We start from the raw sequence: 23,316 nt of genomic DNA, 5'->3' as shown, positions 1-23,316 counted from the left end.
CCATTTGCAGCGGATGACGCGAACAGTTCACAAAGCCAAAAGGGAAAAAATTATATTATAAACCGTTAAATGAATTTTTAACAAGTTGGGCAGTAATTTAATAAAAGCCATTGTAGAAAACCATGTCCAATGCCAGGCTCTAGTTTTTTTTTTTTCAAGTCTTTTTTCGGTTTTCATTGGAGCCGTATCATGATATCATTTTTTACCTTTCGCTCTGAAAATCGAATGATTCTATAGTCAACGTAGCTGCTCCAGCAGTGAATTCTAGTGGCGGGTGCGGAAACTACGTGTGATTAACTTCATGATACGTAGTTGAAACCACGATTTGCGTACATATAACAATGTCGGCATTATTTTTTAAAACAAATTCTACACTAAATTTCTTGTCAGAGTTTCGTATTATAAGTGTAAGTTATACTTTCAAAATGAGAACACGTGAATTTGCTCGTTACCGAGATTAGATATTATTAGAGACCTGAAAAATTCGCGAATTCATTTCGTTTTATGCTAAAATTAAAATAATTATACCTTAGTGCTGCTTGTGCCATTGGTTCGCTGTTAATCTAGATTAATGAGGGCCAATTAGAGACCCTCACTGATAGAAGTGTCGAATCACAGACACTCAATCGAGACGACTCACAAGTCAGCAGCCAATGAACAGTTGGCATTTGCCCGAGTGTGTAGAGGATATTGGAGTCTATCCTGGAGGTCATTGAACCCGCAAATTTTTCCGGTCTCTACTAATAATGTGTGAACTCCGGTTTATTTATGGTTTTTACTAATATTATATAGCCTGATGATGGCACAAATTTTGTGTGTTACAGAGAAGTCTCTGATAACGTCTCACTACCAAAACTAAAATATTTGTGTCCTTGATCAAACACTACAAGTGCATCTGAACCTATATCTTTGGCTTTAAGGGAATTAAGGAAAAAAAATTGTCGGCTCCTTCTTGACTACTCTTTAAACAGTGAAAATACCAATGCTTAACAGAACATTCAGAACGCCACGGAAGAGCACAGTTCTTTGCTGCTCTCTTTAAATGAATTAGAGTTCTGTGTGCTATGTAAGTAATTAATTAATATTTTCACGAGTGTGAAACAATAGGTTTCCTTCACATTTTTCTATGAAATTTCAGTGTTATCACATATTCTGTGCAATGCTGCTACATCTCCATGGGGCCTTTTTACATGTAATAAGATTCTTGATTGATTTGTCTTAGTACGTGTCGTAAACAATATGGAGTTGATCATTTAACCAGAATTTCATTTCCGTCTCTCAGGAGTACACATCAGCATGATCTTCAGAAACTTGGAATTTTCCCATTCCATCCCCGATCGCAACCCAGCTGTTCAATCAGTTATCTTGAAGAGATTAATTATTTTTTGAGGTGGGTTCCCCAACAGACTTCAAGATATGAATTATTTTACATTTATCTGAGTAGCGACACATTTGTTTTCCATATTGTGCAAACATGGATCCAGCCACAAGTGAAACCTTCATATTTCCCTGAGGTTGTGTGTGGATCCAATCCTCGAGAATATTGTGTGACAATCAGAAATCGTTCAAAAAGTAAAAAATCTGCATTAAACTTAGTCAATCCATCGTTCTTTGATGTTTTTCTGTTTGTTTGTGATGGAATATAGTTTTCCGTTTTTTAAATGATAAATGCAATGGAGAATTTTGTTTTAATACAATTTCTTGGACATACAACTTTGCAGCTTTGAACTGTTTGTCATGTAAATACGTATTTACGAACGCAACTTAAGAAATCAAATGGAAACATAACCCACAGAGATAAAGCCGAAATCAGCTTTGTTAAACAGTTAAACCTAATGATGAACATGAACAGGTAGTACCTATTATGGACAACACAATGGTGACAACACCGACGAACACAGATTTTTTTTTCCTGTGCCAAAAAAGTTGCGAAGTTTAGGGAACTGGCATCTGTTTCCGTTATCGGACACAAACAGTACATATTACCTGTTTAATTAATCGTTGGATTTACCGGTTGGAAATAGCTCATCTAGATTTGTTCTTTGCGGGTTTAAGTGTTCATATTTATTCCTTGATTTGCGTTCTTGAATTTTTTCCATGACAAACACTGCAAAACTACAAATTGCTTATGTCAAAGAAATTGTATTAAATAAGCAATTTTTTTCATATTTGCAGAGATAAGCTCATCCTCCAAGAAATCTATGACTTGAAGGAATCGTAAAAATCTGTTATTGATTGAATTTAACTAACATTGGTTGTGATGAGCTACATCTTTGTTATATTTATGAACTTGGGACCATCTAATTAATCAGTATTTCTAACACGCACTACTGTTAAGATTGAAATTTAGCATATTTTTTTTTTTTTTATTTATTTAAAGGGTGCTTTCTTGCTATATTTTTTTAATTCCACCTCACATAAGTACACCGTGTATCTAGTGATATCCTTTGGAATGCAAGCTGTTAATAAATCTATGTTTCTCAACTTGGAATCATCTTCCAAATTGTTTTTGGAAGATTTTTATTTAGAAAGTAGTTTATTAACATTGTTATACAGCACACACAGACTGTACTCAAATACTATTGCTCCGACTGATATACTTTTTACAATGTTAGAAGTAACAGTAAATTTACAGACTTTTTCAACGAAGGAATTAACTGAAATAAACAAAGAGTTCTTTGTAATTTCAAACAACAGAATTTCCATAGAAACTACGCCATATTTAGACTTCCGAGTATAACATTTTTTTTGTAAACAAATTGTAAACATACACCTGGACAACAGGGGTGTGTTCTTGCTGTAGATTTAACCAGTTTTTTAAATGTTTTGAAAATTTACCAGTATTTTTTTTTGAAATCATGTTCAAATCAAGTGAACTAATATTTCAGTAAATTTACGATTATCTATGGATACGAACCGGAAAAATTCGCGGCTTCGTTGGCCTTCAGGATAGAATGCACATTCCCCTGTACACTCGGGCAAATAACTCAAGTTCATTTGCTGCCAACATGTGAGTCGTCTCAGCTGGTTTGTCTGTGATTCGATCCTTCTTTGGTTGAGGGTTTATAACTGGTTGAGATGCGTCCAGATGAACAGTAAGCCAATAGCAAAATCATCTAAGAGGTATATGTATTTGAATTCTAGCCTATCGCCGGATGAAACCGCAAAATTTTCCGTTCTCTATCCATGGATAATTTGTAACCAGCGTTCTTTGTAAATTAAAGGTGAAATTTTTTTTATCTGTGTACACTCGTACATTACGGTCGCAATAAAATTGAGGTCACGGGATCCGTTGCGGTGATTTTGAAGTTTCTCTGAGTCCTGGCGAGCGACGTGTCTCGAAACAGGAACCCGCGCTTCACGCATCGCCGGTCCGCGCGTTGCGTCAGGACGAGGCAGGGTCACGTGGGCGCCGCCAGGTCGCGTCCGGGGATTCCTCGGGGACCTTCGCGGTTTGATCGGCTTCTTCCGCCACCCCTCCTCCCCTACATTCCTCCTCCCTCAAGCCCTAGATGCCGCGTCATGTAACTGTGTCGCCCGCTCCTGCGCGTACACTGCGTCCGCCGCCAGGTCGCGTCCGCGTCTTCCTCGGGGACCTTCGCGGTTTGATCGGCCTCTTCCGCCACCCCTCCTCCCCTACATTCCTCCTCCCTCAAGCCCTAGAGGCCGCGTCATGTAACTGTGTCGCCCGCTCCTGCGCGTACACTGCGTCCGCCGCCAGGTCGCGTCCGCGTCTTCCTCGGGAACCTTCGCGGTTTGATCGGCCTCTTCCGCCACCCCTCCTCCCCTACATTCCTCCTCCCTCAAGCCCTAGAGGCCGCGTCGTGTAACTGTGTCGCCCGCTCCTGCGCGTACACTGCGTCCGCCGCCAGGTCGCGTCCAGGGCTTCCTCGGAGACCTTCGCGCTTTGATCGGCTTCTTCCGCCACCTCTCCTCCCCTACATTCCTGCTCCCCTAGCCATAGAGGCCACGTCGTGTAACTGTGTATCCCGCTCCTACGCGTACACTCTGTCCGCCGCCAGGTCGCGTCCGGGGCTTCCTCGGGGACCTTCGCGGTTTGATCGGCTTCTTCCGCCACCCCTCTCTCCCATTCTTCTCCTTACACAAGCCCTAAAGGCCGCGTCGTGTAACTGTGTCTCCCGATCCTGCGCGTACACTCTGTCCGCCGGCAGGTCGCGTCCGGGGCTTCCTCGGGGACCTTCGCGGTTTGATCGGCTTCTTCCGCCACCTCTCCTCCCCTACATTCCCCCTCCCCGAGCCCTAAAGACCGCGTCGTGTAACTGTGTCGCCCGCTCCTGCGCGTACACTCTGTCCGCCGCCAGGTCGCTTCCGTGGCTTCCTCAGGGACCTTTGCGGCTTGATCGGCTTCTTCCGCCACCTCTCCCCCCTACATTCCTCCTCCATCAAGCACTAGAGGCCGCGTCGTGTAACTGTGTCTCCCGCTCCTACGCGTACACTCTGTCCACCGCCAGGTCGCGTCCGGGGCTTCCTTGGGGACCTTCGCGCTTTGATCGGCTTCTTCCGCCACCTCTCCTCCCCTACATTCCTGCTCCCCTAGCCATAGAGGCCACGTCGTGTAACTGTGTCGCCCGCTCCTGCGCCTACACTCTGTCCGCCGCCAGGTCGCTTCCGGGGCTTCCTCGGGGACCTTCGCGGTTTGATCGGCTTCTTCCGCCACCCCTCTCTCCCATTCTTCTCCTTACACAAGCCCTAAAGGCCGCGTCGTGTAACTGTGTCTCCCGATCCTGCGCGTACACTCTGTCCGCCGGCAGGTCGCGTCCGGGGCTTCCTCGGGGACCTTCGCGGTTTGATCGGCTTCTTCCGCCACCCCTCCTCCCCTACATTCCTCCTCCCCGAGCCCTAAAGACCGCGTCGTGTAACTGTGTCGCCCGCTCCTGCGCGTACACTCTGTCCGCCGGCAGGTCGCGTCCGGGGCTTCCTCGGGGACCTTCGCGCTTTGATCGGCTTCTTCCGCCACCTCTCCTCCCCTACATTCCTCCTCCCTCAAGCCCTAGAGGCCGCGTCGTGTAACTGTGCCGCCCGATCCTGTGCGTACACTCTGTCCGCCGGCAGGTCCCGTCCGTGGCTTCCTCGGGGACCTTCGCGGCTTGATCGGCTTCATCCGCCACCTCTCCCCCCTACATTCCCCCTCCCCGAGACCTAGAGGCCGCGTCGTGTAACTGTGTCGCCCGCTCCTGCGCGTACACTCTGTCCGCCGGCAGGTCGCGTCCGGGGCTTCCTCGGGGACCTTCGCGGTTTGATCGGCTTCTTCCGTCACCTCTCCCCCCTACATTCCTCCTCACAAGCCCTAAAGGCCGTGTCGTGTAACTGTGTCGCCCGCTCCTGCGCGTACACTCTGTCCGCCGGCAGGTCACTTCCGTGGCTTCCTCAGGGACCTTCGCGGCTTGATCGGCTTCTTCCGCCACCTCTCCCCCCTACATTCCCCCTCCCCGAGACCTAGAGGCCGCGTCGTGTAACTGTGTCGGCCACTCCTGCGCGTACACTCTGTCCGCCGGCAGGTCGCGTCCGGGGCTTCCTCGGGGACCTTCGCGGTTTGATCGGCTTCTTCCGTCACCTCTCCCCCCTACATTCCTCCTCACAAGCCCTAAAGGCCGTGTCGTGTAACTGTGTCGCCCGCTCCTGCGCGTACACTCTGTCCGCCGGCAGGTCGCGTCCGGGGCTTCCTCGGGGACCTTCGTGGTTTGACCGGCTTCTTCCGCCACCTCTCCTCCCCTACATTCCTCCTCACAAGCCCTAAAGGCCGCGTCGTGTAACTGTGTCGGCCACTCCTGCGCGTACACTCTGTCCGCCGGCAGGTCACTTCCGTGGCTTCCTCGGGGACCTTCGCGGCTTGATCGGCTTCTTCCGCCACCTCTCCCCCCTACATTCCCCCTCCCCGAGACCTAGAGGCCGCGTCGTGTAACTGTGTCGGCCACTCCTGCGCGTACACTCTGTCCGCCGGCAGGTCGCGTCCGGGGCTTCCTCGGGGACCTTCGCGGTTTGATCGGCTTCTTCCGTCACCTCTCCCCCCTACATTCCTCCTCACAAGCCCTAAAGGCCGTGTCGTGTAACTGTGTCGCCCGCTCCTGCGCGTACACTCTGTCCGCCGGCAGGTCGCGTCCGGGGCTTCCTCGGGGACCTTCGCGGTTTGATCGGCTTCTTCCGTCACCTCTCCCCCCTACATTCCTCCTCACAAGCCCTAAAGGCCGCGTCGTGTAACTGTGTCGGCCACTCCTGCGCGTACACTCTGTCCGCCGGCAGGTCACTTCCGTGGCTTCCTCGGGGACCTTCGCGGCTTGATCGGCTTCTTCCGCCACCTCTCCCCCCTACATTCCCCCTCCCCGAGACCTAGAGGCCGCGTCGTGTAACTGTGTCGGCCACTCCTGCGCGTACACTCTGTCCGCCGGCAGGTCACTTCCGTGGCTTCCTCGGGGACCTTCGCGGCTTGATCGGCTTCTTCCGCCACCTCTCCCCCCTACATTCCCCCTCCCCGAGACCTAGAGGCCGCGTCGTGTAACTGTGTCGCCCGCTCCTGCGCGTACACTCTGTCCGCCGGCAGGTCGCGTCCGGGGCTTCCTCGGGGACCTTCGCGGTTTGATCGGCTTCTTCCGTCACCTCTCCCCCCTACATTCCTCCTCACAAGCCCTAAAGGCCGTGTCGTGTAACTGTGTCGCCCGCTCCTGCGCGTACACTCTGTCCGCCGGCAGGTCACTTCCGTGGCTTCCTCAGGGACCTTCGCGGCTTGATCGGCTTCTTCCGCCACCTCTCCCCCCTACATTCCCCCTCCCCGAGACCTAGAGGCCGCGTCGTGTAACTGTGTCGCCCGCTCCTGCGCGTACACTCTGTCCGCCGGCAGGTCACTTCCGTGGCTTCCTCAGGGACCTTCGCGGTTTGATCGGCTTCTTCCGCCACCTCTCATCCCCTGTATTCCTCCTCCCTCAAGCCCTAAAGGCCGCGTCGTGTAACTGTGTCTCCCGATCCTGCGCGTACACTCTGTCCGCCGGCAGGTCACTTCCGTGGCTTCCTCAGGGACCTTCGCGGTTTGATCGGCTTCATCCGCCACCTCTCATCCCCTGTATTCCTCCTCCCTCAAGCCCTAAAGGCCGCGTCGTGTAACTGTGTCGCCCGCTTCTGCGCGTCTCTCTGTCCGCCGGTGGTCGTTGACTGGCGAATGGCGCAAAAAAAAATTGTCTGCACTTTTACAAAAGATTCCTTTGAAAGCCGTTTGAGAAAAAAAGTATTTCGTAATATTACAAGAAATATATTGTAACTTTGTGCAACACATGGCTATGTTTATTTTTTACGTTTACGAAATACATTTTTCCGAGTATAACACTGAGTATTTATCACCAAAATCACCCAAATGTTTCATTCAAACATAAACTTGAATAAATAATATCGAATATAGAAAAATTGGACTTTATTTGGTTTTATCATGCTTAATTTGAGCACAGTTAAAACTGGAAAGATATTCTAGGAAAATTTTACCAATAACTTTAACTATTGAAGGTATTTTGACAACACTAAGCATGAATGCTTAATGCATGAATGACTTAATCAGAGCGTAAAGAAAAAAAAATTCAGAACGATATGAGAAATTGTAACGATTGGAAGAGAGGTTAGGGTAAAATAATTTTGGAATTTGACGCCATTTTTATTCAAATTGAAATTCTGTGGGATTTCCGAGCAATTGGCTGTGGTGAGGTGAATTGGCTCTGTGGCTGCGGATGCCTCAATTGAACAACACATACATCGTGCCGAAACCTTTCAACACTGCTAACAACCGAGTTTTTAATTTTTTGAAGATTTATAAAAACAATACATGTTTTGGAAAACTATTGTGTTTGTTTCGTCTTTTCGTTTTGTCTTGTTTTTGTCTCGTTTCAACAGTTGTGCTGATTTTTTTTTTTTGGGTTCAATATTTTTTTGTGCTGTCATCATTTGTGGGGTTTTTTCTTTCTCTTAGTCGATTTTTCTTTTTTTTTCTTTATTTGTTGACCATATTCCTGTTATGGAATACTATGTGGTATTTATATCCTGTTGACAACAGCAATTTTTTTGCTTAATTTGTGTTTTTGTCTTTTGGGTTTTTTGTAGTTTTCTTCTACCGACATAAATGTGCTTAGCAATGGCGTATGTCCAAAAGCTTACAACAAGTCAAAAACACATTACTTACATATAACCTGTAAATATGTTCAGCTGGCATAAACAATAAAGCCCCCCCCCCCCCCCGAAAAGCCAATTTGGGTGTCGCATTAGCTGTCATGTTAGAAGCCGAAAACAAAGATGGCAGCTGTAGCACTTCCTGCCGAACTGTTAGTGAGCTGAAGCAGGAATGCAACCAGTCTGTGAAGTTCTACCTCCATCACACATGGAGGTCACACATTCGCGAATATTTAGCTATATCATATTTTAAATAATTCATAAGGTGCAAATATTTTTTCCAAGAAACTTTGCCTCGCTCATTTTAGTTTAACACAAATATACATCATTAAATGCATGACATTACCGTTTTTATAAGAATTTGTGAAGTCTTGTGTGAAAACATTTATTAAAATATATATCCAGGTTATAATATTTCAAGTATTTTATTTTATATTCATTAGGTGCAAATTTTTTCCAAAAACTTTGCCTCACTCATTTTAGTTTTACACAACTTATCATTAATGCATACCATTCCTGTTTTAATAAGTATTTTTCAAGTCTTGTGTGAAAACATTTTATCAAAATATATTTCCAGGTTATAATATTAAAATTATTTTATTTTAAAAAAAATAGGTTGTCTGTATAGTTGGTTTACGGACGATAGTTTAACGTGACGTCATAACAAAACATTGATGAAATGATTGATCTAGAAGAAAATGAAATATCCAATTCGGCCTGAGACAGCCATAATAGGTTTTTGCAACCAAACCATTTAGGCATTAAAAACATGTTATTCTTTGAGGAAGTAATTTTTTTTAATTTTTCTATCTTTTGTATGATAAAATCTACCTCTGCATACTTTTATGAATAAAATTGAATCATTTTTATTGAATTATCACTATTTTGTATAGATACAAAGGAGTGAAATGAAATCTACAATTTAATTGACAAATTTACTTTTATTTGCATTCATTAATTCAAATATATTAATTACTTTTGTAGTGTCGCACGCGCCGTATTTATTTTTACAAGTACAAAAATGGGAGGTATCGCGGCAGCGGGGATTCGATCCATCAATCTTTGGATTGAGTGATGCTAATCGCGCGGCCACGAGGCCATCTTGGAAATAATAATTTCAGATGTTGTATAGCTATATGATTATAAAAATTTTGTTTTGTGTTGTGGAAGTTTTAAAAACGTATGTAATCCGCCATGTTTATTCCTTATAGTGGTAGGCGGGAAATTTAAAATATATTGTCGGCTGCTAGTTGTCCGCCATGTTTATACTAACTTCAAGATCGTCGAGAATGTTTTACGCTTTATCGCAATTATACATTTAACGACGAAGTTTGTTCGTTGTGAAATTAAACCTAGAATTTAATTAAAATGCCCTTGCAGTTAATAAAATAAGTATTAGTAAGTTTAAGAAAGAATTTCGGCTTTAATCTCCAACCCAGATGCTCGTGGTGCGCTGTGGCCGAGATTAAAATTCGTCGAGATTATTTTACGTTTTTATGTATTCCAGTGCTCAAAATGATATGCAATTGTGGCCCCGGGCACGAAATTTTATTTATAATTTATTAATAATAACGCCCCTTGCGATAAACAAAGAAAAATATGTATTAAAGAGTGCCTGGTCGCCGCGGAAATCGATAGATAGGGCGATCCGTTCGGTTCGCGTCCGTCACCGTAGATGGAAGCACCGTAGGGGGGATAATATTAATTCGTTTTTATAATACGATTTTATAACAAATACGCATCCCAAATACACCAAACTTATTTATAATGTGTTACAATATTTTTTAAAACATTGTGCAAAAGATCCCGGGTGTAATTAGAATTATTATGTGTAACTGTAAAACACCATTGTTGGTTAAAAACGTATTTGAATATTCAACATTACTTTTAAAGAACCGTACCGATTGTGCTGAAAATCGGTGGATGATCGTTAAATTACATAATATTAATAATTCAAACGACGAAAAGATGATTGAAAAGTCAAATCGATGGTTGTTCCAATCGAGTGGAAGAGAGATGCGGCGCAAGCGTACAATGAGCGTAACGGGACACATCGTAGTGGGACAATGTGTGTTACGGGACACTTTGTCGTGCGTGCAGCTGGCGTTGATCGATTTATTAGACGTTGTCACGTCAAAAACCAATCGATTGAAATTAGTTAACCGGCAAGAAATATAAATCAAAGACGCCATCTTGTATCCAAAAGTTTTTTTTAATTTCTTCACATTCGTATTTGTTTAACCAAAATCGCGCAGTTAATACTATTTAAAAAAGGTTTACAATGACTATAACAATTGCAGGTACTAGGAGAGCACAAATAATGGTAAATATGTATTGTACGGATTAGCGCCAAAAAAAATCGTACAAATATGAAATAACTTTAATTATATGCTATCTTACGTCCTCTTTTCAGAACCGCCTGCGGAGATAAAAAATTCCAATTACTTTTGGAGATATGGAATTTTTTAATATTCATTTTTTGGCGATTTTTTAAAAAAAAAATTTAAAAATCCGAAAATACCTTTATTCTGTGCTCTTTAACTTCCTCTTTTCAGTAAACCCGGCGGAGATCAGAAATTCCAAATACTTTAGGAGATATGGAATTTTTTAATTTTCATGCTGTGCACTGATGCGTCCCTCAGCGGGAAACCTACGATTCACACGTCCTTCTGGACATACCCGAATACTCACGTTGGCAAGCCTTCTTTTCTTAAAATTAGCAAGAAGTAATTAAAAATACTTTAAAACATTGTGGATGGTTGGTTATATTAGGTAAGTATAGCTACATTAAAAAAACTGTAAAATCATTTTATGGTTGCTTAGCCAATAACTTTTTAATATGTAGCTATCCAGCGCTAGGAAACAGTTTACATGATTTCACAGTATGTTTAATGTAGCTATCCTAACCAAATCAACCATCCACAATGTTTTCAAGTATTTATAATGTAGCTAACATAACCTAATTGACCATTAGTTTTCATGAGTTGCATATTTATTTACAATAAACAAAAAAAAACCGAAGATGCACGATCGGGCGTTTGCCTCTCGTCTGTTAAAAGAAGGATTGCCAACGTGAGTATTCGGGTATGTCCAGAAGGATGAGTGAATCGTAGGCTTCCCGCGTTCCCATTGTTGCTTGTTTAAAAGTATGATTTTTTTTTTTCGCGACGTAGTTGAACGACTACATCACGTAAAAAGAAAATTACGTGAGTTCCTACTGTTCATCCTTTTTCCCGGTTTGTTAGGTCAGGTCAGCTACATTATAAATACTTTAAAACTAAACAACCATTAAAATTAATTTTTATTATTTTTAATGTCCGTTCAGTTTCAAAGTATTTATACTGTAGCTGACCTGACCTAATCTACCTTTGTCCCGTTTTGTTAGGTCAGGTCAGTTACATTATAAATACTTAAAACTATACAAGTAAAATTAATTGATATTATTTTTAATTTCCGTTTATTTTGAAGTATTTATCATGTAACTAACCTTACCTAATGGAAAATTTCTGTTATTTATGCATTCACGCACACACGGCAAAATATAAAATGGCGTCTGTTGAATGATTACATAGGGCTTGTATTGCAAAATAAGAACGGCGATATCTCCAAAAGTAATTGGAATTTTTAATCTCCGCAGGCGGTTCTGAAAAGAGGACGTAAAAGAGCATTTAATGAAAGTTATTTCATATTTGTACGATTTTTTTGGCGCTAATCCGTACAATACATATTTACCCAAATAATAAATACCCCGGTAAAAATCTGAACCCAGCGTTAACTGCGAGCACTTTTTTTTTGTAGTGACATAGTTGTTGGCATGTGAGTGCCAAAAAAAATTGGTTGTCTGTAAAGTCGGTTTACGGACGATAGTTTAACGTGACAACGTCATAACAAAACATTGATGAAATGATTGCCTACTTTTATGAATAAAATTGAATCATTTTTATTGGATTAACACTATTTTGTATGGATACAAAGAAGGAGTGAAATTAAATCTACAATTTAATTGATAAATTTAATTTTATTTGCACTCATTAATTCAAATATGTTTATTACTTTAACGAGCAGGTTATTTTAACTTTAACTTTTATACGTGTTTGCTATTTAACTTCTTCCAATCTGTGTTATTCTGTTAAGGATAGGACGATAATAGGAAAAGTAGTAAACGAATGGGAGTGATTCAAGTTTAATGTGCCTCGAAAAAGTCAAATCGATGGTTGTTCCAATCGAGTGAAACAGAGATAGATGCGGCGCAAGCTTACAATGAGCGTAACGTGACAAAGCGTAACAGGACAATGTGCGTAACGGGACAATGGGTCATCCTTTTTCGTGCGTGCAGCCAGCGTTCATCGATTTATTAGACGTTGTCACGTAAATTTTTTTTTCAAATATGTGTAATTTAACATGAATATTTCTGTTCAATTTACCTGAGATATTTACAGTGCACTTTGCGTGCCAGCTAGCTGTGCCAGCACTGTTGACGCGAAAGAAGGTAGCAGTTGTTTTAAAAGCGGGAGTAGCACGCAGCCAGACAAGCAGGTTACCGTAGACGAAGGGAGTTTCAGGCGAAGCTCGGGTAAACATTTCAGGGAAAACTTCTTTTCTCTTATACTTTCGCTCGCAGGCCCGGTGAGTCAACACGCCCCGGATGTCAGAGACACCGCAGAAGGCTCCCAGCTTATCCAAAGCCGCGAATATTTAACAGACCATAAAATCTTAACTTCTATAACGGTTTTTGTAGGCTTTTGGTTTTATTTATCAGATATTTATATTTCGCTGGAAATAAATTACGGAAAGTGTAATTCTGATTCAACGTTCGTAAACAAAATAATGCGAATTTTTCTAACTGGTTTCCGGGCACAAAATAAACACAGGGAGTTAAAACTAGACTGAAAAAAAAACTATTTAACGATTTAAGAAACCAAAATTATTTCTTATATATGCATAATCAATTTTACTTATTTTTCTCAAAAGCCCAAATATCAAAATAATTAGGTTTAAAATTCTTCGGTCTGGTGTACTGATTTTAAAGTTTCGCATTACAAATAATATTGATACTTTCCGAAATTTTTTTTGAAATATTTGTACTTTTATTCTTGCAAAAAAAATGTTCAGTTTAAATTAACGAAGAAAGCTAGTTGCTAATCATCCATGGATTTTCATATCTTAAAAGGCTTGAGCTAGCATAGATTGATCGTGAACTCACGAAAATATCGCAGAGCAGTGATAAAACATTTAAAAACTGGTTTAGTGTTCAGTAAACGCATTCCTTTTCCTTGTACCAGTACGTGCGTTTTACATTGTTCATAATGGATTACATAAGTAAGTATGAGTATAGTGTAATTTCTAAGGGGACCCAGATTTTAAGACTAAAAGGAGCTCTCTGTTTATTTGAGTACATTCTTCATTGAAAAGTCCGAATATATACTGTGTATATATGTTGTTCTCGTCCACCTAAGCATAATCACTGTAACTCTCCATGCAATATTGGAGCAAGTCATAAAGCACTACTTGCTATGCACCAAGTTTTTTCAATGCGCGCCTTCAATGTGCCATAACAGCGCCAGTGTGCTTGTGATCAATTAGTTACTCCTAATTTTTCAGTGTTGGTTATCAGGGATAAGGTAAAAGGTTTATTTTTCATAAAAACAATGAGTGCCTGTTTCGAAGAATCGATATTGGTGCTAATTTCTGATGTGTCTAAATTTTTCAAAATCAATATCTACACTAATATATCAGAAGATATTGTGAGTTTGTTTGTAATCGGTAAAATGGAAAACAACTCAAAAAAAATTCTAAACTACATGGCTATAAATGATTTTTTTTTTTGCAAAAATTTATATTTTCGTAAGGAAAATAATATTTTATTATTAAACCAGAGACTTACTGTCTGCCTGTTTAGCTTACATTGGTTAAAATGTTAAAGATGCGTTGGAAAAATAATGTCCCGTCGCATATGTACGTTTGAAATATGCACATCTTGTATAACTAATATATAGACTATTTCACATATCTTATACATTGTAAGTGAATATAATTTAACAATCTTAATCCGGTCTTTCTTTATTTATGTTAGATGTCCTATCAACAGAGTGACAAAAAATTTTATTTTGTTCTAAATTAACATTATTTCGTTATAATATTTTACTAAGTGATTATTTAATATGTACATTCTTAGTTAAAAATATTTATATAACTGTTGAGATCCAGGTACCACAGATTTTTTTAATAAAAACCTATATTTAATGAAGTCTAAACTAAAAAAAAAAATTTCAATAAATTTTTTTCAAAAAATTAATAACAATTTTATCTCATTTACTTTTTTTTATTTTAAACGGGATAGTGCAATAATTAATAGTTTTTGCGTGATTGATAGACTCTTAGGTGACTCTAAAACGTGGTCAACTGTTAATTCGCTGCTGACTACATTAAAGTTTCGCAACTCAAATGACAAGTCAATTGTGATGTCCTTACGCTGTTTCCTCAGAAATAGAAGATAACTTTGGCAATAGGTAGAGACCGGAAAAATTTGCGGTTTCATTTCGTGATAGGCTGAAATTGAAACATGCAGTAGCGGCCGGTGATGTTAAATTATGGGTGTTCACACACTCATACATACACACATGCTAACACATATGCACTCATAAAAAAAAGACCTCCTACCTTACTGCGTTCTTGAAGCCTGTTTTGGTGTCAGATTATCTGTGTTGGTGCGGCACCGTAGCAGTTACTGCTTATCTTGAAGTCGTGAAAATTATATTTCGTTTATTACACAAACTCATGTCTGTAATTGTAGCCCGAATTATCACAACGAAGCTTATTGAGCAGACTAGTTGTTTTTTAAGAGATTTTAAATTGTAATTCAAAATGGTAGATCGCCGATCAAGCCTCACATAAATAATAAAAAATTATGTTTGATGTTCTTGATTTTTCAAATTTGTGGCTGGGTTTAAGGGAAACTTTATAATATAGCTACCTCAGAAAAATGTTGTCCTGCGTAAGGCACAGAAAAATATTTTACAAACGCACAGTCACAATAAAAGATATTTACGCTCGCATTAAACCACACGCAAATACTTGTTTCTACTGGACGTAAAAAACTGAACACGAAAAGTTTGTTTGGTTAGGGGTGATAGTATTGGAGTGGACAATACTGGCATCTACCGGGCTGATTCATAAGTTATAACTTACTTCTCTGATCAGTGCTGCTGTGCGTGCTGAAATTTGGAACTCCATCAATGAGCAACGAGACAATCACGAGCACACCAGAGTCGTGCACTCGTCCAGTGTTGAATGTCCCGTAGGAAGTGACGTAATTCCTTCGTGCGCATGCGCAAAAGGACCGAGGCAGGCATGCAGGCAGCGCGCTTCGTGCACAGATCCATTGTGAACACTACAGCGTTGCCGTATCGCCGCAATCGAAAAAATAAAAACAGATGTCCGTGACAGATGCAAACAAAGCGACGAGTGTAACTCTGGTAGCTGCCACTGGTAAAAGTATATAAAAAGGAACTTATAACTCTACAAAATAAATAAATGTTCTGTAGAAAACTGGGTGTGCACGTGCACTTGTGCTCTTTAATACCGGCCGCTACTGGAAACATGTGAACAGTTCTGCTGGTTCTGCTATCGGCTCGCAGTTTAACTGGAGCTCTGAGAGACTATCGACCAAAGAAGCGTCGAATCACAAGCTACCCAGTGGAGACGCCTCACAATTTAGTACCCAATGAACACGCGTGTTTGCTTGAGAAGTGCAGAGGATAATGGAGGCTATCCTAGAGGTCATTGAATCCGCGAATTTTTCCGGTCCCTAGGTAGGGCTTGACAAGTTTATTGAAATTGATGTTTTGAATATTATTTATACAAGTTTACTCTTTTTTTCATGGGCGCCATGTTGGAAAAGGTAGGCACTAACTATTCATCTGTACTGACAAACTTGTGCCTTAGGATCACTACGGTTGAACGCCGGATCACTTGCCTTCCAACTAGAAAAAAAAATGTTTGTACTTATACAAAATATTCCTTTACAAACCTGTTGCAAGGAAATATCTTGTAATAATACAAGAAAAACATAGAAAATTTGTACAACTCATTGCTTTTGTTATTTCTGCATATATATTACACGTTTCAGGAAACAGTACGTGCTTAATATTAATTGTAGCGGTAACGAAGGAATTTTATACAGACGTACATTTATTTAACCACGGAAATTATATACGAATACAAAAATATTAGAATATATTTTGTTTTATTATGCTCTATATTGTGCACAGTTAATAATGGGAAGCCCTTTGGGGAACAGGTTATATATTACTTTAACTAATGCAGATCCTGGGACAACACAAAGCATAAATGCCCGGGGCAAGAATCGTAAAAGATTTTTTGTACGAATTTATACAAAAATTAAAAATAATATCTGTAATTTTGGATGATTATTTCAGGTATATTTACAAAACAAAAAAAAATATTGGTTGTCTGAAAAGACGGTTTACGGACGAAAGGTTAACGTGACAACGTCATAACAAAACATTGATGAAATGATTGCATACTTTTATGAATAAAATTGAATCATTTTTATTTTAATAATAAAAGAATAAATACTTGAAATAATACTAGTAATCAGATTTTTAAAATGCAAGAATAATTAAACTTTATTGTCGAAATTGTTGTTGCAATAATCAATGAAAACCACATTAACTTTTCACTTCACTTTATAAACAGTCGACAAATAGTTCACGTGTAGATGACTTGTAATTAATTTTAAAAATTGGCGTTTAGCTATAAAGTTTAAATATAATAATTATTATGAACAAGTTTTCATATAAATAAACTGTAATCAACTATCAATCATCAATTAAATGAATCATTATAATTTTTTAGTCAACTGTAACATAACCTATTATTACTGCACTCGCCAACAGTGTAACGGAACAATGAACGTAACGGTACACAGCGTAACGGAAAAATGTGCATAACGGGACACTTTTTCGTGCGTGCAGCCAGCGTTCTTCGATTTATTAGACGTTGTCACGTCAAAAATCACGTTCACAGTGAGTACAATATTGGCAGAGACCTGAAAAATTCGCGGATTCATTTCGTGATAGTCTAGAATCCAAAAAGTTTGCCTTTTTACTGCATCAGTGATTGGGCCACAGTTTATCTGAATGATGCTTGACCAATGAAAAAAATTTAACAGAAGAAGTATCGAATCACTAGCGTCCCAGTTAAGGGGCTCGCCTACCTGGGCACACATACGGTGTGCAGAGCTTCAGGAAAAACAACGCGATTTCAAAACTACCCAACATATCCGAGTGGGGTATGTTTACGAAAAGCATTTAAGAATTCGCTGAGGCCCGAAAAGTACTTTTAATTTTGGATCATGTTTTTAAACTGTATTTTTAGAAGCGTTAAAATGCCTAAAACGCGTGTTTTCAGAGTAATTTTTAGGCATAAAAGAATTAGTACAGATTCTTGAAATCACTTAAGGGGCTTGCATAACACCTTTATCTTCATTTCTTCGCCATATAATGTTATGGTCACCGCTCAAATTTCACAGTTATCCTGTGACGACGAGACGAATGCGCGCCAGTTCAGAGACTTGCGCTTAGAGGCTATACCGCGCTGGAAGCACCAGCGAGCGTCGCGCTTATCACCCCGCCTCACTAACACACATACGCCCCTGACGAGGCGGGCCCCTTAACAGGCGATACGAGTCAGTAGCCAATGAGCAGATGTAATTTTCCCGCGTGCGTAGACGATCATGGAGTATATCCTACAGGTAGAGACCGCAAAAATTCGCGAATTCATTTCGCGATAGGCTAAAATACAAATCGTTGCACCTCAGTGCTGCCTCTGATATTGGTTCACAACTCACCTGGATGACTCTGGGCCAATGAGAAACACCCGACCAAAGCTTTATCGAATCACAGGCTGCTACGCTGGAACGTCTCACAAGACAGCAGCCAATGAGTGGATGGCATTTGACCGAGTGTACGTAGAACTATGGAGTTCATCCTGCAGGTCATTGAACCCGCGAAGTTTTCCGGTCCCTATACGAATCACAAGTCACCCATTTTAGACACCTCACAAGTCAGTGGCCAATGAACAGCTGGACGTTTGCCCGAGTACGCACAGGATCGTGGAGTCTAGCCTGCAGGTCATTGAATACGCGAATTTTTCCGGTCCCTTAATATTGGTCTCTCCGGCGCGAGGCTCCCTACGGAGGACCGGGTGTACCTGCGGGGGTGCGGGTGGACGTCCAGCGGCGGACGGAGGTGCGACAGGGGAAGAAGTGTGTCGCGCGCGGACAAGCAGGAAGGTGGGGCAACTCCGGGGGCGGAAGCGGTGCTCACTGGAGGCTGACCGCTGGAAGAATGGCGCCGTCCACGGGGGTGGGGTCTGCAGGACGGGCTCCCAGATATAACGGGGTCCCCCTAGTCACGTGTCTCACAGTCCCCAGGCATCATTGCTCGTCGCCAGGTACCGAGCAGAGTCCAGCCGCACACGTCCATCATGGCATCGCCGCGGGTACGACCTCTCCTGCCAGAGACCAGGAGATTTCCTTCACTCATTTGGCGTCAGGCTAAAGTTCATAGTCCTATGTACACTTAACTCAAATGAGTAGAGACCTGTAAAATTCGCGGATCCATTTCGCGATAGGTAAGAGTCCAAATACTTTTCACATTATTTTGCTTCAGTGATTGGGCCACAGTTTATCTGAAGGACTCTGGGCCAATGAAAAATCTTTAACAGAAGAATTAGCGAATCACTATCATTCCAGTCAACAGGTGTTACGAGTCGGTAACCAATCAGCAGATGTAATTTGCACGAGTGCATAGAGGATCATGGAGTCTATCCTTTAGGGATTTGAAATCGCGAATTTTACAGGTCTCTACAAATGAGCTTTCTTATCGGATGGTTTATTTCTTTTGAACCTCCCCTTTTATAATGGTTCTACGTAATTCAGTCAATTTACTGCTGGATGATAGTTGATTGGCCCAAAGTCATAACGGGGAGTGTTCAGACAATTCTGATCTAATAATTAGGGTCAGGCAATTTTCGCGAATAAATCTGAACGCCTACTAGATTGCGACAAGGTATACTCGCACCAGCGGTTTCTTCCATGTGATTGGCGGCCGTCGGCGAGAGAAGTCGTTGCCTTGTTTGACCGAGCCTCTCAGGGTGCTTTTTGCTTCCACGCTCAATAGCTGTGATTGGTGGTTTAGCAATCGACTTGTGCCTGAAAACAAACTCGCCCAATCACGAAACATAGACGATGCTACAGTGTTTTTTAACTTATATCAGATCTCGGAATCTTTTCGCGAAATATGCATGGCCCTACAAATGAGCTTTCATATTGCTAGAGCTATTGCTGTTTGCCAATCAAATTGCTTACCATATAAAGAATATTTAAATGATAAGAAATTCAACAGAAATGTTATCTGAAGTAACTTGAAACGATGTCTTGTAGCAGCCAGTATAATCTGTTTTTAACATTTAATTATCATTTAAATAATCCAGTTAATTCTTTTTATCGGTTCTGCATGAAAAAGTTCAAAATGTAGATTTTAAAATGTAATTTTGTCTAAAGTATGGAAAAATTTACTTTTATTTTGGGAAATTTTAGCTATTTAAAAAATCTAAAAAAAACGTGTTTAGTGTCAATAAGATTGAACTCTAAAGGGACAAACCTTATCCAAGGGTGACTCGAAATGTCTGACCTTAATGTCGCACTTAAGCCCCAACACGTTTCCTCGCACACGCTGTATGGTAATGATTTGAAACCAAGTTTATAAATAAGCTCGCAATAATTAACGGCATTAGCCGAGTGAGCAAGAAAGCCTTAACAAAATAAAGAAACACACGCTATTTGTTTTCGATGGTTGCACTTTTATCGGCTGAGTAACTGAGATCGGTTCTGTAGCCTTGAATAGGAACATCCTGATTTTTGTCCAGTTTTCATGATACTAATCCTTTATCGAATGTTAATAATTTTTATCATTTAATTAAATACGAGTTTCTTTTTATTTGTATAAATATCGTAAAATATCTTGTGCATACCTTTTATAGTAAATTATTTGGGATACATCAAATGAAAGTATAAACTGGTTCACCTGATATTGGATTTTCTTGATTTTACAGGTTGTTTCGTTGATTTTATTCTGCACCTGTTCACTACTACTGAAAAACGTCGAGAGTCAAATCGTGACACCTAACACAAACAATGGACCTGGAGGTAAGAATTTCCAATAATTATTTTTTATTCACGATACAAAAAAGACTTGGACTATGCATGATCTCAATTTAAACTACTGCTATAAGCTAGAGTGGTTACACTCTCTATAAGATATATGTATGTGAACCGGTGAACTGAACACAGGAAAATACTCATTAAGATGTAAAGCAGCTCTGGTGTTACTAATTCCAACAGTTTCTAGTGTTCAAAGTAATAAACGTGTACAGTGGTTATTTGTTGACCTACGTCCACAGTCATCAGACACATATTGCTCATAATATTAACTCATAAACTGAAAGAACCAAATCTTTGGTCACTTAGTTCGGTTCCAAGCATATGATCTCACAGTTGCTACTTTGTTAAATGTGGTCTACATACACATGCAAAATAAATCCTAACGAACGTTTATGAGAAATGTTATCTTGATCTTAATTATCACCGGTTGAAGTGTCCCATTTATAATGAAAAAATATTTATATTCTTCTTTTCTTTTGGATCACTTGAATGCTATTTTAGTTACGGTGATTTTTTTTGTCGTACTAGTTAAACTTTGTATTTCTTGATATATAAAATATTTTAATTACAGTAATAACTAGAGACCGGAAAAATTCGCGATTTCAATTACCTGTAGGACAGACTCCATGATCCTCTATGCATGCGGGAAAATGACATCTGCTCATTGGCTACTGACTCGTGATACCTGTTAACTGGGACGCTAGTGATTCGATACTTCTTTTGTTTAAGGTTTTTCATTGGCCGAGTGTCATTCAGATAAACTGTTACCCAAAAGCTGATGCGGTAAAAAGGCAAACGTTTTTGGATTCTAGCCTATCGCGAAAGGAATCCGTGAATTTTTCCGGTCTCTACTAATAGCCCATTGTTGAGGTATAGGAACCCAAATACGCCATTATATTTTCAAAGTTTTCAAGCTTTTACCATTTTTTTTTATTTCAATAATAAAACGTGACTCTAGTTTAAGCAGAAATTACACGACATATCTTTAAACACCCAAACGTGTTAATTTATTGTATTATGAAATTTTCAGCCTATCCTAAAAATTAATTTAATTCTAAAAGCCAGTGAATTCACGGAAATAAATATCTTTTTAGCAGCCAGTCTCTTTTGACTTCAGGCATTCTACTAAATAATAAATTATGCTTTAACAAAGCCAATTTTTGGAAAACACTCAAGTCACAAAATCTTTATGCCCTTAAAAATGTGAAATGTTGCATATTTAAGTTCCTATCCCTCCATGTAACCACATGTACCTAAACCAGTCTTACAGTACTCGCCAGTGATGTGTAACATGTAACCTCGGTAACGAGCAAATACATGTGTTCTTATGTTACAAATACACCTATATTACGAAACTCAGACACGAAATATAACGTAGAATTTTTCAGAAGAATGCCGAGCGTGATATGTAGGGGCACGCAGATTTCGCGAAAAGATTTCGGGACTAGATGAAAGTTAAAACACTGTAACATCGTCTGTGTTTCGTGATTGGGTGAGATTCTCCCAGGTACATATCGATTGTAACAACACCAATCGCAGTGATTCAGTGCGGAAGTAAACGCGTCCTGAGTGGCTCGGTCAAATAAGACGACGACTTCTCTCGCAGACGGCCGCCAATCACAAGGAAGAAACCACAGGTGCGGGTATACCTTGTTGCAGTCAAATTAGTGTTCAGACCTTTTCGCGAAAAATGCCTGCCCCTAGTGATAAGTATACGCAAATTGTGTTTTCAACTAGATTTCTGGAAATTAAATCACACGTAGTTTCCGCACCCACCACTATAATTCGCTGTTGGAGCAGCTACGTCGAATATTAAATCATTTGATTATATAGACTGTAAACTTTATTATGAAATGGCTCCGATAAAGGTAAAAAAGACTTTAAAAATGCATGTATTGTGTTGCAAATACGCTTATAATAAGAAACTTAAACGCGTAAAGTAACGCAGTATTCTTTAGAATGAAACTTTTACTTAAAACGTTTTTAAAACATATTTTAACATTATGTATGTGTTTGAAGATTTGTTGTTCCTTAAACGTCTGAAATATGTCAGTAAATACTTCCTTCAAACAAAAAAAACTTATTGATGTGATTCAAAATTTAAGATTTAACAGTAAATATTTTATTGCGTCAAATATGTTCAGGGTAAAAATTTGTTTTATTTCTACAGTATAAATAACAATCCGCTAGCTAAACTTTTCAATGTAAGCTATGGATTGTAATGCCAAGATTAAACACATTTTAAAAACGTCAAACTTTATTTTTAATTTTAAATTGCAACATAAAGTAGTAAATGAAAAGAGTACTATTTTAAAACATTATTGTTTAATACCTATTTGCGATGTTCACGAAAGCAACATATACGGATTAAACACGCGAGTGCACCATCTTTTCTAAACTACTGATCAGAGACCGGAAAAATTCGCGGGTTCAACGACCTCCAGGATAGACTCCAATATCCTCTACACACTCGGGCAAATGCCAACTGTTTATTGGCTGCTGACTTGTGAGTCGTCTCGACTGGGTGTCCTGTGATTCGACACTTCTGCGAGTGAGGGTCTCTAATTGGCCCTCAGTCCTCCAGATTAACAGTGAACCAATGACATAAGCAGCAATAAGGTATAATTATTTTAATTTTAGCATGACACGAAATGAAACCGCGAATTTTTCAGGTCTCTACTACTGAGACATCCACGCACGGAAGCGCCGTTGTTACGTGTTTCCGTTCGTCCGAGATCCACTCACGAGATCACTACCGCAGGAGGCTAACATCACTTGTTTGTCGCAGCGGGCCAGGCAGGTCCCGGGACCAACCAGTTCGGGGGCTTCGGCCCGCCGGGGTTCTTCCCCGGGTCTGGGGGCCTGGCGTACCTGGGGGGCAACAGCGGCAACTCGCCCCTCCCCGC

At 40.6% G+C, this 23,316-nt stretch overlaps 1 long non-coding RNA gene across 1 annotated transcript; it reads left to right on the top strand.

Annotated features, from left to right (window-relative positions):
- Positions 1-18,616: 18,616 nt before the first annotated feature.
- Positions 18,617-23,309, top strand: LOC134539091 (uncharacterized). The gene is made up of 3 exons (XR_010076261.1): positions 18,617-18,687; positions 20,302-20,395; positions 23,199-23,309. It is a non-coding gene; the product is annotated as an uncharacterized LOC134539091 (long non-coding RNA).
- The last annotated feature ends 7 nt before the right edge of the window (positions 23,310-23,316 follow it).

Source organism: Bacillus rossius, chromosome 14 (genome assembly GCF_032445375.1).
Source record: "Bacillus rossius redtenbacheri isolate Brsri chromosome 14, Brsri_v3, whole genome shotgun sequence".
Classification (NCBI taxonomy): Eukaryota; Metazoa; Arthropoda; class Insecta; order Phasmatodea; family Bacillidae; genus Bacillus; species Bacillus rossius.
The sequence above is the reverse complement of the archived record's forward strand: the minus strand, read 5'-3'. Positions and strand labels throughout refer to the sequence as shown.